The sequence below is a fragment of the Dipodomys spectabilis genome, unplaced genomic scaffold, assembly GCF_019054845.1.
Source record: "Dipodomys spectabilis isolate Male_0828 unplaced genomic scaffold, ASM1905484v1 ptg000312l, whole genome shotgun sequence".
NCBI lineage: Eukaryota > Metazoa > Chordata > Mammalia > Rodentia > Heteromyidae > Dipodomys > Dipodomys spectabilis.
The window spans coordinates 3,084,651-3,097,391 of NW_024870989.1; the positions used below are offsets into that span (position 1 = coordinate 3,084,651).

General features: G+C 58.3%; 1 pseudogene; it reads right to left on the reverse strand.

Annotated features, from left to right (window-relative positions):
• Nucleotides 1-757: 757 nt before the first annotated feature.
• Nucleotides 758-10,048, reverse strand: LOC122127785 (annotated as a pseudogene).
• Nucleotides 10,049-12,741: the final 2,693 nt, after the last annotated feature.

Consider the following 12,741-nt stretch of genomic DNA (forward strand, 5'->3'; position numbering starts at 1 on the left):
TGAAAATCCCCAGATGTAAGAGTTCCCCAGATGTGAGAATCCCCGCATGTGAGAGTCTCTGGATGTAAAAGTCCCTGGATGTGACAATCCCTGGATGTAGGAATCTCTAGATGTGGGAATCCCCGGATGTGAGAATCCCTGGATGCGAGAATCCCCAGATGTGGGAATCCCCGGATGTGAGTTTCTGGATGTGAGATTTCCCCAGATGTGGGAATTCCCTGGTCTGAGAATCCCCGGATGTGGGAATCCCTGGATATGAGAATCCCCGGATGTGGGAATCTCTGGATGTGAGAATTTCTGGATGTGAGAATCCCCAGATGTGAGAATCTCTGGATGTGAGAGTCTGTATGTAGGAATCCCCGGATGTGAGAGTCTCTGGATATGAGAATCCCCGGATGCAAAAGTCCCCGGATGTGAGAGTCTCTGGTTGTGAGAATCCCCGGGTGTAAAAGTCCCCGGATGTGGGATTCCCCGGATGTGTAAATACATCCCCGGGAATCCCCGGATGTGTCACCAGAAGTGAGAATCCCCAGATGTGAGAATCCCCCGATGTAGGAATCCCTGGATGTGAGAATCCCCGGATGTAGGAATCCCTGGATGTGAGAGTCTGTATGTGGGAATCCCCGGATGTGGGAATCTCTGTATTTGAGTATACCTGGATGTTTAATACCCGGATGTGAGTCCCCGGATGTGAGAAGGCGCAGGCCAGGATCTGCCGTAGCCCCGGGGAAGTTGGTGGTTGGGGGTCGGGTCGGGGTCAGAGGTCGGGGATCAGGTGGTCGCAGGCACAGAGCGGTCCGGGCGCGCAGCAGGGCTGCAGGCGCGGGCTCCAGGTGTGTGCAGGGGCGAGGGGCGGGGCCGCGAGGGGGCGGCGCGTGCGCAGCATCCGGGCCACCGCGGCCTCCACGCGCCTGTGCGTCGCCATCGGGCCCTGCAGCGGGCGGGTCTCCCCCGGGTCTGCCGTCAGGTCAAAGAGCAGTGGCCCCAGGTGGCGGGTCATTCGCCGCCCCGAGCAGGCACAGGCAGGGAAACCGAGGCAGGTGCCCGAGCCCGGCGGGTCGAAGTGCGGAGTGGCGAAGTGCAGCTTCCACACCGTGCGGCCTGCAGGGGGTGGGGGAGTAACATCCGGGGCCTCACATCCGGGGATTCCCATCCGGGAATTCACATCCAGAACATCACATCCAGGGATTCACATCCGGGCATTCACATGCAAGACCTTACATCCGGGGATTCCCATCCAGGACTTCACATCTGGGTATTCACATCCGGGATTCCCATCTCGGACCTCACATCCGGGAATTCACATCCGGGACCTCACATCCAGAACCTTACATCCGGGGCTTCACATCCGGGGATTCACATCCGGGGCCCCACATCCGTGCATTCACATGTGGGACCTCACATCTGGGGACTCACATCCATGGCCTCACATCCAGGGATTCTCATCTGGGACCTCACATCCAGGGATTCCCATTTGGGACCTCACATCCGGGGCCTCACATCCAGGGATTCTCATTCAGTACCTCACATCCGGGAATTCCCATCGGGGACTTCACATCCGGGACCTTACATCCGGGGATTCCCATCTCATGCCTTCCATCCAGGTCCTCACATCCCAGGATTCCCACATCCGGGGATTCCCACATCCGGGTCTCCCACCCCCAGGCCTTGCATCCGGGTCCCTGCACGCATGCATGCAGCTCCCTCCCCCGCCCCGGGGCCCAGCGGAGGTCAAGGCACTCACTTGGGTGGTTGAACCAGTGCACGGCGTGCAGCCGGGCCTCGCAGTAGTGCAGCAGGAAGTCGTGGCCTGCGGCCTGCGCCATCCCCAGCAGCGCGGGCATCAGGTCCCGGCCTTCCACCTCCCTGCGGGACCTGGATGTGCAGGCTTCTGAGCGCTCAGAGACCCAGATGTGCAGGCCTGAGCCCTCAGAGACCCGGATGTGCAGGCCCGAGCCCCCAGAGACCCAGATGTGCAGGCCAGAGATCCCAGAGACCTGGATGTCAAGGCTTGAGCCTTTAGAGACCCGGATGTGCAGGCTTCTGAGCCATCAGAGACCTGGATGTGCAGGCTTCTGAGGCCTTCAAGACCCGGATGTCCAGGCTCCTGAACACTCAGAGACCCAGATGTGCAGGCTTCTGAGCCCTCAGGGACCCAGATGTGCAGGCCTGAGCCCTCAGAGACCCGGATGTCCAGGCCTGAGACCTGGGCCTAGGTACTCAGAGACCTGGATGTGCAGCCCTGATGCCTTAGAGACCCGGATATGAAGGCCTGAGTCCTCAGAGACCCAGATGTCCAGGCTTCTGAGTGCTCAGAGGCCCAGATTTGCAGGCCTGAGCCCTTAGTTACCCGGATGTAAAGGCTCCTGAGCCCCCAGAGACCCGGATGTGCAGGTCTGAGCCCTCAGAGACCCGGATGTGCAGGCTTCTGAGCAACCAGAGACCCGGATGTGCAGGCCTCAGCCTCCCCCGCTCGGGATCCCCGAGGCCCCGGATGACCCCCCTTCTCCTCCACCCCGTGGGGACCCAGGCCGGCGAACTCCTACCTGTCCGCGGGAACCCAGCCCCGGGCCAGGCGCACCACGGTGGGGAACAGGTCCATGAGGCTGGTGGGCTCAGGCACCAGGCGCCCTGCGGGCAGCGTCCCAGGCCAGCACACCAGCCCAGGGACCCAGATGCCGCCCTCCCAGCTGCCCATGCCTTTGCTACCTGCAAGGGGGGACGAAGGGCAAAGGTCAAGGGGAGGGGTCGGGCCGCGTGGGAGGCCCCGCCCACCCTGCCTCAGTTTTCCCCTAGCCTCCGTGCATGCTGTTGGAACCCCCGAGGCGGGCGCCCCAGCCCGGGCCTCCAGCGAGGCACTGTGGTCAGACGTGAAGTAGACGAGGGTACGGCGCCCCAGCCCCGCGCCGTCCAGCGCTGCCAGCAGTCGCCCTGCGGGGGGGGGGAAATGGGTCCGTGCCTCAGTTTACCCCCAGCATCCACCATGCCTCGGTTTGCCCCCAACATGCACCGTGCCTCAGTTTACCCAACATGCATTGTGACTCAGTTTACAAATTTCCATCGTGCTTCAGTTTATCCCCAATGCCCAGTGACTCAGTTTACCCAACAGGCACCGTGCCTCAGTTTACCCCCAACGCTCACCGGGCCTCAGTTTACCCAAATGCACCGTGCCTCAGTTTACCCCCAACATGCACTGTGCCTCAGTTTAACCCCAACATGCACTGTGCCTCAGTTTACCCAAATGCACTTTGCCTCAGTTTACCCAAGTGCACCGTGCCTCAGTTTACCCCTATATTTGGGCCTCAGTTTACCCAAGTGCACCGTGTCTAAGTTTACCCAAATGCACCGTGCCTCAGTTTACCCCAACCCACTGACCCCGTCCCCGTGCCTCAGTTTACCCCATCCCGGTGCCTCAGTTTACTCAACCCACTCACCTCGTCCCTGTGCCTCAGTTTACCCAACATGCACCATGCCTCAGTTTACCCAACATGCCTAGTGACTCAGTTTACCCAACATGCACCATGCCTCAGTTTGCCCAACATGCCCAGTGACTCAGTTTACCCAAATACACCGTGCCTCAGTTTACCCCAATACCCAGTGACTCAGTTTACACAACACGCACCGTCCCTCAGTTTACCCCTATACGCGGGCCTCAGTTTACCCACATCCACCGTACCTCAGTTTACCCAAATGCACCGTGCCTCAGTTCACCCTGAACATGCACCGAGCTTCAGTTTACCCAACATGCACCGTGCCTCAGTTTACCCAAGTGCACCTTGCCTCAGTTTACCCCCAACATGCCCAGTGACTCAGTTTACCCAAATGCACCGTGCCTCAGTTTACCCAAATGCACCGTGCCTCAGTTTACCCAAGTGCACCGTGCCTCAGTTTACCCCAATCCATTGACCCCGTTCCCATGCCTCAGTTTCCCCCATCCCGCTCACCCCATCTCTGTGCCTCAGTTTCCCCCAACCCACTCACCCCGTCCCCGTGCCTCAGTCTCCCTATCCCGCTCACCCCACCCCCGTGCCTCAGTTTCCCCCATCCCAAGCACCGTGCCTCAGTTCCTGCCGCCCCGCACTCACCCACCATCCAGTCGAGCTCCTCCACGTTGTCACCGTAAGCGCCGTGCGCGCTGCGGCCCCGGAAGGCAGGTGAGGTGACCAGCGGGACGTGGACGTGGAGGAAGGAGACGAGGAGGAGGAAGGGGCGGGCCTGGTGCCTGCGGATCCACGTCAGACCCCGCCCCCCTCATCAATAACCTCACCAATAACCGACCTGATCAGGTATTGCCAATAATCAATCAGATGATCGATAATTGATCCTGATCTGATCAGATATTACCAATAATCAATCCTGATGTGATCGATAATACCAATAATCAATAGTGATCTGATCAAAAATACCAATAATCGATCGTGATCCGATCAGTTATTACCAATAATCGAACAGATCTGATCAGTTATTACCAATAATCACACATCTGATCGATATGACCAATAATAGAACATGAGCTGATCAGATATTACTAATAATCGAACAGGATCTGATCAATAATACCAATATTCGATTGTGATGTGATCGATAATACCAATAATCGAACATCATCTGATCGATAATACCAATAATTGAACATGAGCTAATCAGTTATTACCAATAATCGAACATCATCTGATCAGTTATTACCAATAATCGATCATGATCTGATCAATACTACCAATAATCGATCATGGTCTGATCTGAGGTCTACCAGATGTCTCTACAGATCTACTAGATGGAACATCCGGGGACCTGAGGTCTACCAGATGTCTATAGAGATCTACTGGATGTACATCCGGGGATCTGAGGTCTACCAGAGGATTTGAGGTTGACAGTTGACTATAGAGATCTACTGGATATACATCTGGGCACCTGAGGTCTACCAGTTGACTATAGAGATCTAGTAGATGTACATCTGGGGATCTGAGGTCTACCAGATGTCTATAGAGATCTACTGATGGAACATCCGGGGATTTGAGATTGACCAGTTGACTATAGAGATCTACTGGATGTACATCCGGGGATCTAAGGTCTACCAGTTGACTATAGAGATCTAGTAGATGGCATCTGTCCCCTTCCCCGACGCCAGGCTGACCTGTGCATGAAGGCCTCAGCCTCCCGCAAGAAGAGCCCCAGGCTGGCCTCAAACCTCAGAGGCTGCTGGACGACCTGGTGATCCCTCATCAGGAAGCAGTCGGCATGGACGATGAAGACACCCAGAAGGCGGGAGGTGCAGGCCAGGAGCAAGGCCCCACATACAGGGCCCAGCACCCAGGGCACCCAGCGCAGGCCCAGCAGGCCCGTGAGCTTCCCAGAGTCCAGGCAGAGCCGGGAAAGCAGCAGCAGCTGCGCCCCCAGGTCCAGGGGCCCTTGCAGACGCGCTCGCTTCTCCAAGGGCTCCGCTTGCAAGCAGTCCCCCATCAGGGTGAAGAGGACCCCGAAGAAGGAGTCAAACCCGTGGTTCAGGGGGTGTTGGCAGTGGTCAGTGGGGGACTCACAGTTGAGGCCCAGGTGCCATTTGCCTGGAGGGGAAGAGACGGATGGACGAGTGAATGGATAGGTGGATGGGTGCATGGATGGGTGGATGGATGGGTGGGTGGATGGTTGGGTGGGTGGATGGATGGATGGATGGATGGATGGGTGGGTGGATGGATGGATGGATGAATAGGGGAATGGGTGGATGGATGGATGGCTGGATGGATGGATGCACAGTGGATGGATGGATGGGTGGATGGGTGGATGGATGGATGGATGGGTGGGTGGGTGGATGGATGGATGGGTGGATGGATGGGTGGGTGGGTGGATGGATGGATGGGTGGGTGGATGGATGGATGGATGGATGAATAGGTGGATGGGTGGATGGATGGATGGATGAGTGGATGGATGGATGGATGGGTGGATGGATGGATGGATGGATGGATGGGTGGATGGGTGGATGGATGGATGGATGGATGGATGGGTGGATGGATAGATGGATGGGTGGATGGATGGGGGATCGGTGGATGGATGGATTGGTGGATGGATGACTTCTCTCTTACCTATGAGGCCGGTGGCGTATCCCTGCTCCTGCAGGATCTTGGCGAAGGTGATCTCGGAGGTGGGCAGCCCGCCCGACACGGCTGCCCACTGCAGCACGCGCGCCCCGTTGGTGGTCACCATGCCTTTCAAGAGAGAGGAGAAGGACCCTAGGTCAGTGATGATGGCGTCCCGGGTCAGAAGGGGGCATCTAACACCTTCAGGGGGAAGGCCTGCTGTGTCTGGGATAGCCTGGGACCTGCCCACCCGGGTGGAAAGGACCCCAGCCCTGGAAGCCCCCGGGGGAAACCAATATGGCATCACTTCCGGTTTCGTGGCGTTTCAGGGGGGAAGTCCCAGAGTCTCAGGAATTTGAACCTGAGATCCTCAGAGTAATCCTCCCCTCCCTCTAGTGGACCTCAATGCCCTAGATGTTGAGCCTCAGTTCCCTGGTTGTTGGACCTCAGGTCCCCGGATGTTTGATGTTAGTATCCCGGATGTTGGCCCTCAGATCCCCGGATGATGGAGTTCAGTGCCCTGTATGGTGGATATCAGGACCCCAGATGTTGGACTTCAGTTACCCGGATGTTGTAGCTCAGTTCCCTGGATGTTGGGTCTTACAACCCCGGATATTGGAGCTTAGATTCGGGTATGTTGGCCCTCAGATCCCCAGATGTTGGAGCTCTGTTCCCCGGATGTTGGGGCTCAGGTTCCCGGATGTTGGATCTTAGTACCCCGGATGGTGGATGTCAGGTCCTCGGATGTTGGAGTTCAGTTCCCAGAATGTTAGGCCTCAGATCCCCGGATGTTGGATCTTAGTACAATGGATGTTAGAGATAAGGTCCCTGGATATTAGAGTTCAGTGCCCCGGATGTTGGTGCTCAGATCCCCGGATGTTGGATCTTAGTAACCCGGATGTCAGAGATGAAGTCCCTGGATGTTAGAGCTCAGTGCCCCGGATGTTGGTGCTCAGTTCCCCGGATGTTGGGCTTTAGATCCCCGGATGTTGGGTCTCAGATCCCCAGATGTTGAATATCAGGTCCACAGATGTTGGATCTTAGTATCCCGGATGTTGGCTCTCAGATCCCCGGATGTCCTGCCCCCACCTTCCCCCCACCGCTCCCTCCATTCCCCAAATGTCCCACCCCCCCATACCGACCCAGGCGCACAGGGTAGCGTCCCGTCAGGAAGGCCGCACGGCTCAGGCTGCAGACGGACGCTGCCGCCAGGTGCTGGGTCAGCCGCACGCCGTCCCGGGCCAGGCCGTCCAGGTGCGGGGTGCTGTGGGGGGAGAGGGAAACTGAGTCACAGCCAAGAACATATGGGGACCTGGGGTCTAACATCCGGGGATCTAATGCCCAACATCCCAGGAGCTGAACTCCAACATCCGGGGCCCTGAGATCCCACATCCGGGGATCTAAGATCCAACATCCGTGGACCTGAGATCCCACATCTGGGATACTAAGATCTAACCTCTGGGGACCTGAGGTCCAACATTCGGGGATCTAAGATCCAACATCTGGGGCCCTGAGATCCCACATCCAGGGTACTAAGATTCTATATCTGTGGACTGGGCTCCTACATCCGGGGATCTAAGGCCCAACATCCGGGGACCTGAGGGCCTACATCCGGGCAACTAAGATCCAACCTCTGGGACCTGAGCTCAAACATCCGGGTACCTGGTCTCCAACATCTGGGACACTAAGATCCAACATCCAGGGATCTGATATCCAACATCCGGGGGCCTGATCTCTAACATCTGGGGTACTAACATCTAACATCCGGGAACCTGATTTCCCACATCTGGGGTATACTAAGATTTAACATCTGAGGACCTGATCTCCAACATCCGGGGCACTAACATCCCACATCCGGGGATCTGATATCCAACATCCGGGGACCTGATCTTCAACATCCAGGGAACTGAGATCTAACATCCTGGGAATTGAACTCCAACATCCGGGGACCTAACATCCAACATCCGGGGACCTGGGGTCCACTAGATGTCTATACAGTTCTCCTGGTGGAACATCCGGGGAACTGAGCTCTAACATCCGGGGTACTAACATGTAACATCCGGGGACCTGATATCCAACATCCGGGGCAGTAAGATTCAACATCCGGGGACCTGATCTCCAACATCCGGGGACCTGATCTCCAACATCCGGAGCACTAACATCTAACATCCGGGAACCTGATTTCCCACATCCGGGGCATTAAGATCTAGCATCCGTGGACCTGTCCTCCAACATCCAGGGCACTAACATCCCACATCCGAGGATCTGATATCCAACATCCGGGGTACTAACATCTAACATCGGGGACCTGATATCCAACATCCAGGACACTAAGATCTAACATCCAGGCACCTGGGCTCCTACATCCAGAGGAATAAGATCCAACATCCGGGGCACTGAGCTACAACATCCAGGGTACTAATATCTAACATCCGGGGACCTGAGCTCCCACATTCGGGGCACTAACCTCCAACATCTGGGGACCTGAGCTCCTACATCCGGGGCACTGAAGTCCAATATCTGGGGACATGATCTCCCACATCCGGGGTACTAAGATTTAACATCCAGGGACCTGATATCCAACATCCGGGGCACTAACATCCAACATCCGGGGACCTAGTCTCCAACATCCGGGGTACTAACATCCAACATCCAGGGAACTGAAGTCCAACATCCAGGAACCTGATTTCCCACATCCAGGGTATTAAGATTTAACATCCGGGGACCTGATATCCAACATCCGGGGCACTAAGATCCAACATCCCGGGATTTGGTATCCAACATCCACGATACTAACATCCAACATCCGAGGAACTGAGTTACTAGATGTCTATACAGTTCTCCTGGTGGAACATCCAGGGATCTGAGCTCCCACATCCGGGTAACTAAGGCCCTACATCCGGGCCTCCCCCTCTGCTCACCGCAGGCTGCGGTTCCCGAAGCTGCCCAGGTAGCCCAGGCCCAGGTCGTCGGCCAAGAGCAGCAGGAAGTTGGGGCGTGAGGGGGCAGGGCCTACGCAGGGGCCAGGGGGGAGGAGGAGGAGGAGAAGGAGGAAGACGAGGGGTGGGGCTGTGCAGCTGCTGTGCGACCTGAGGAGGAGAGAGAGGATGGGTGGATGGATGGGTGGATGGATGGATGGACGGATAGGTGGATGGGTGGATGGATGGATGGATGGGTGAATGGATGGGTGGATGGATGGATGGTTGGATGGATGAGTGGATGGGTGGATGGGTGGATGGGTGGATGGATGGATGGGTGGGTGGGTGGATGGATGGATGGATGGATGGGTGGATGGATGGGTGGATGGTTGGATGGATGGATGGGTGGATGGATGGATGGGTGGGTGGGTGGATGGATGGATGGATGGGTGGATGGATGGGTGGGTGGGTGTATGGATGGATGGATGGGTGGATGGATGGGTGGGTGGATGGATGAATGGATGGATGGGTGGATGGATGGATGGGTGGGTGGATGGATGGATGGATGGGTGGATGGGTGGATAGATGGATGGGTGGATGGATGGATGGGTGGATGAATAGGTGGATGGGTGGATGGATGGATGGGTGGAGGGATGGGTGGATGGATCGATGGGTGGATGGATCGATGGGTGGGTGGGAGGAGGGATGGGAGGACTCCCCCTCCCTCCAGGCCCTCTCCTGACCAACATGGTGCCCAGGATCGCGTCCTTCCCATGATGCTCCCCGTTTCCTGGAAGAGAAGGCCGGAAGCAGGAAGTGGGGAAGAGCTGAGGAACATCCGGCCACCCCAGGGCCAGGCTGCTGTTGCCCCCACCAGTACATCAGCCCCTCACCTTGTCTTTCCAGGCTTGTGGCGGGGCCCTGAAGCCCCCACCCCGGGGCATGGTGGGACATCCGGGGGGGGGCTCCAAAAAGCAATCGAAGCCCCCCAAACCCGGGTCCCCACACCTCTCCCCGTGTTCCCCAGAGGACGAACTCACATCCACAGTTCTCTGCCATCAGCGCCTGGGCCTGTTGCTCTCCCTGCCAGCCAGGAAGCTCGCAGGGCTCAAATGTCCATGTCACTCCAGCAGCCAGAACTCCACAAACCCCCTCCAAAATAAAAGTCCCCTTGTTCCTTGGAAAGGAACAGGATGTGGTGCTGAAGGGGTAGGCAGGGAAGGAAGGGAAAAGCCCGGAGTTGCTGGGCTGGGTGCCAAGAAATTGCCAGGCCTGGCAGAGGCAGGAGGAAGGGGAGGAGGGAAACCTCGAGAACTACATGGAGGGCTGCAATAAGAGTCAGGACCGTCAGGGAGCGTGGCCTGTGCCCAGGGGGCGTGGCCTGTGCTCAGTAGGGCGTGGCCAGAGCTCAGGAGGGCTTGGCCTGGGCTGGGGAGGAAGTGAGGGACTCAGGAGGGCTTGGCCTGCGCTGGGGTGCGGAAGTGAGGAAGAATTCCATCCAGGAGCAGCATGGCTGCTTTATTGCCTCCGAGTCTGGGAAAGGACCCCAACGGCCAAAGCGCAGCTGGAGCCAAGGTGTGGAGTGCCCGCTCCGCCACATCCGGGTTCCACCTCTCACATCTGGGTCTCAACCCCTCACATCTGGGTCCCAACCCTCACATCCGGGTCCAAACCCCTCACATCCGGGTCCTGGCGCCTGCCAGTGGACCTGGAGTTAAGTGACATCCTGGTACTCGCCTCCACATCTGGGTTCCCGGACCTGGAGATCCCTAACATCCGGGTACCCACCCCACATACGGGTTCACAGACCTGGAGGTCCCTAACATCTGGGTACTCACCCCACATCCAGGTTCATGGACCTGGAGGTCCCTAACATCTGGGTACTCACCCCACATCCAGGTTCATGGACCTGGAGGACCCTAACATCCGAGTACCCAGCCCACATCCGGGTTCACTGACCTGGAGGTCCCTAACATCTGGGTACTCACCCCACATCCAGGTTCATGGACCTGGAGGTCCCTAACATCCGAGTACCCAGCCCACATCCGGGTTCACGGACCTGGAGGTCCCTAACATCCAGGTAGTTCCCATTCCACATCTTGGTCCTGGACCCTCAGTGGATGTGGAGGGACCTGACATCCGGGATCCTCACGCCACATCCGGGTCCTAGACCCTGTCAGTGGAAGGAGAGGAGCGTGACATCCGAGACTCCACACGCCACAGCCAGGCCTGTGGATGTGATATCCGGGTCCTGCCCAGCACATGTCCAGGTCCCTGCCACAGTCCACATCCGGGTTAATGGACATGGACTTACATAACATCCGGTTCCCCACGCAACATCCGGGTCCTGGCCCCTCAGTGGACCTGGAGATAGGTGACATCCGGGTCCCCCAGTCCACATCTGGGTCCTGGCCCCTCAGTGGACCTGGAGATAAGTGACATCTGGGTCCCTGACGCCACATCCGGGTGAGTGGACACGGAGGAGGGTGACATCCGGGTCCCCCAGTCCACATCCGGGTCCTGGCCCTTCAGTGGACCTGGAGATAAGTGACATCCGGGTTCCCCAGGCCATATCTGGGTCAGTGGACACGAATGAGGGTGACATACGGGTCCCTCCCAGTCCACATCCGTGTACTGGCCCCTCAGTGGACATGAAGGAAGGTGACATCCGGGTCCCTCCTAGTCCACATCCGGGTCCTGACCCATCAGTGCATCTGGCGGAAAGTGACATCCGGTTCCTCCATGCCACATCTGGGTCAGTGGACATGGAAGAAAGTGACATCCGGGTCCCTTCTAGTCCACATCCAGGTCCTGGCCCCTCAGTGGACCGGGAGATAGGTGACATCCGGGTTTCTCCCAGTCCACATCCGGGTCCTGGCCCCTCAATGGACCCAGAGATAGGTGACATCTGGGTCTTTCCCAGTCCACATCCGGGTCCTAGCCTCTCCGTGGCCTCTGGTCGGACCGCAGCTTCTGTACAGCACACGCAGGTTTGGAGTCCCACATCCCGGCATCTTCCGGCTGGGGCCCAGGAGTCTTGCTGGAGCCGGACATCCGGGTCTCACGCGCTTTCCCTGCAACCGAACCCAGCGTCCGAAAGGCAGGAATGAAGCCCCACATCCGGGTCTTCTCAGTCTGTTGTCTGGCAACCGAAGGCACAGGCCTAGACGCTGTGGTGGAGCCCAACGTCCTGGTATCTTCACTTGGTTGCCCGGCAACCGAACGCCGCGGCCTAGTGGTGGGAATGAAGCCCTACATCCGGGTCTCCTCAGTCCGTTGCCCTGCCATGGCACCCAGCGGCCTAGTGGCGGGAATGAAGCTGAACATCCGGGTCTCCGGCGCACGGGGGTCGTGTCCGGGCGGCGCCCTGGGGTGGGCGTGGCAGACGTAGGCGGCGCGCACCTCCAGGCTGCCGTCAGTGCCCAATGTGAAGCGGCCATGACTTGGCGGCCCATGCAGCACCAGCCCGCCGGGCAGGCGCCAGGACACCGGAAGCGTGGAGGTGGGGCAGCGCAGCCGGAAGCTGCCGCCCAGAGCCACACGCAGCGCTGCCCCCGAAGCTGCCCCAGGGGGCGGAGTCAGCGCCCAAGATAGCGGGGCAGGCGCATGATGGGGCGGAGCTGGCACAACAGGGGCGGAGTCAATGCCTCAGAGGGCGCAGTCAGCGCCCAAGATGGCGGCGCAGGCGGGCCAGGGGGCGGAGCTGCCTCAGAGGGCGGAGCCAGCGCACCAGGGGGGCGGAGCCAGCGCCC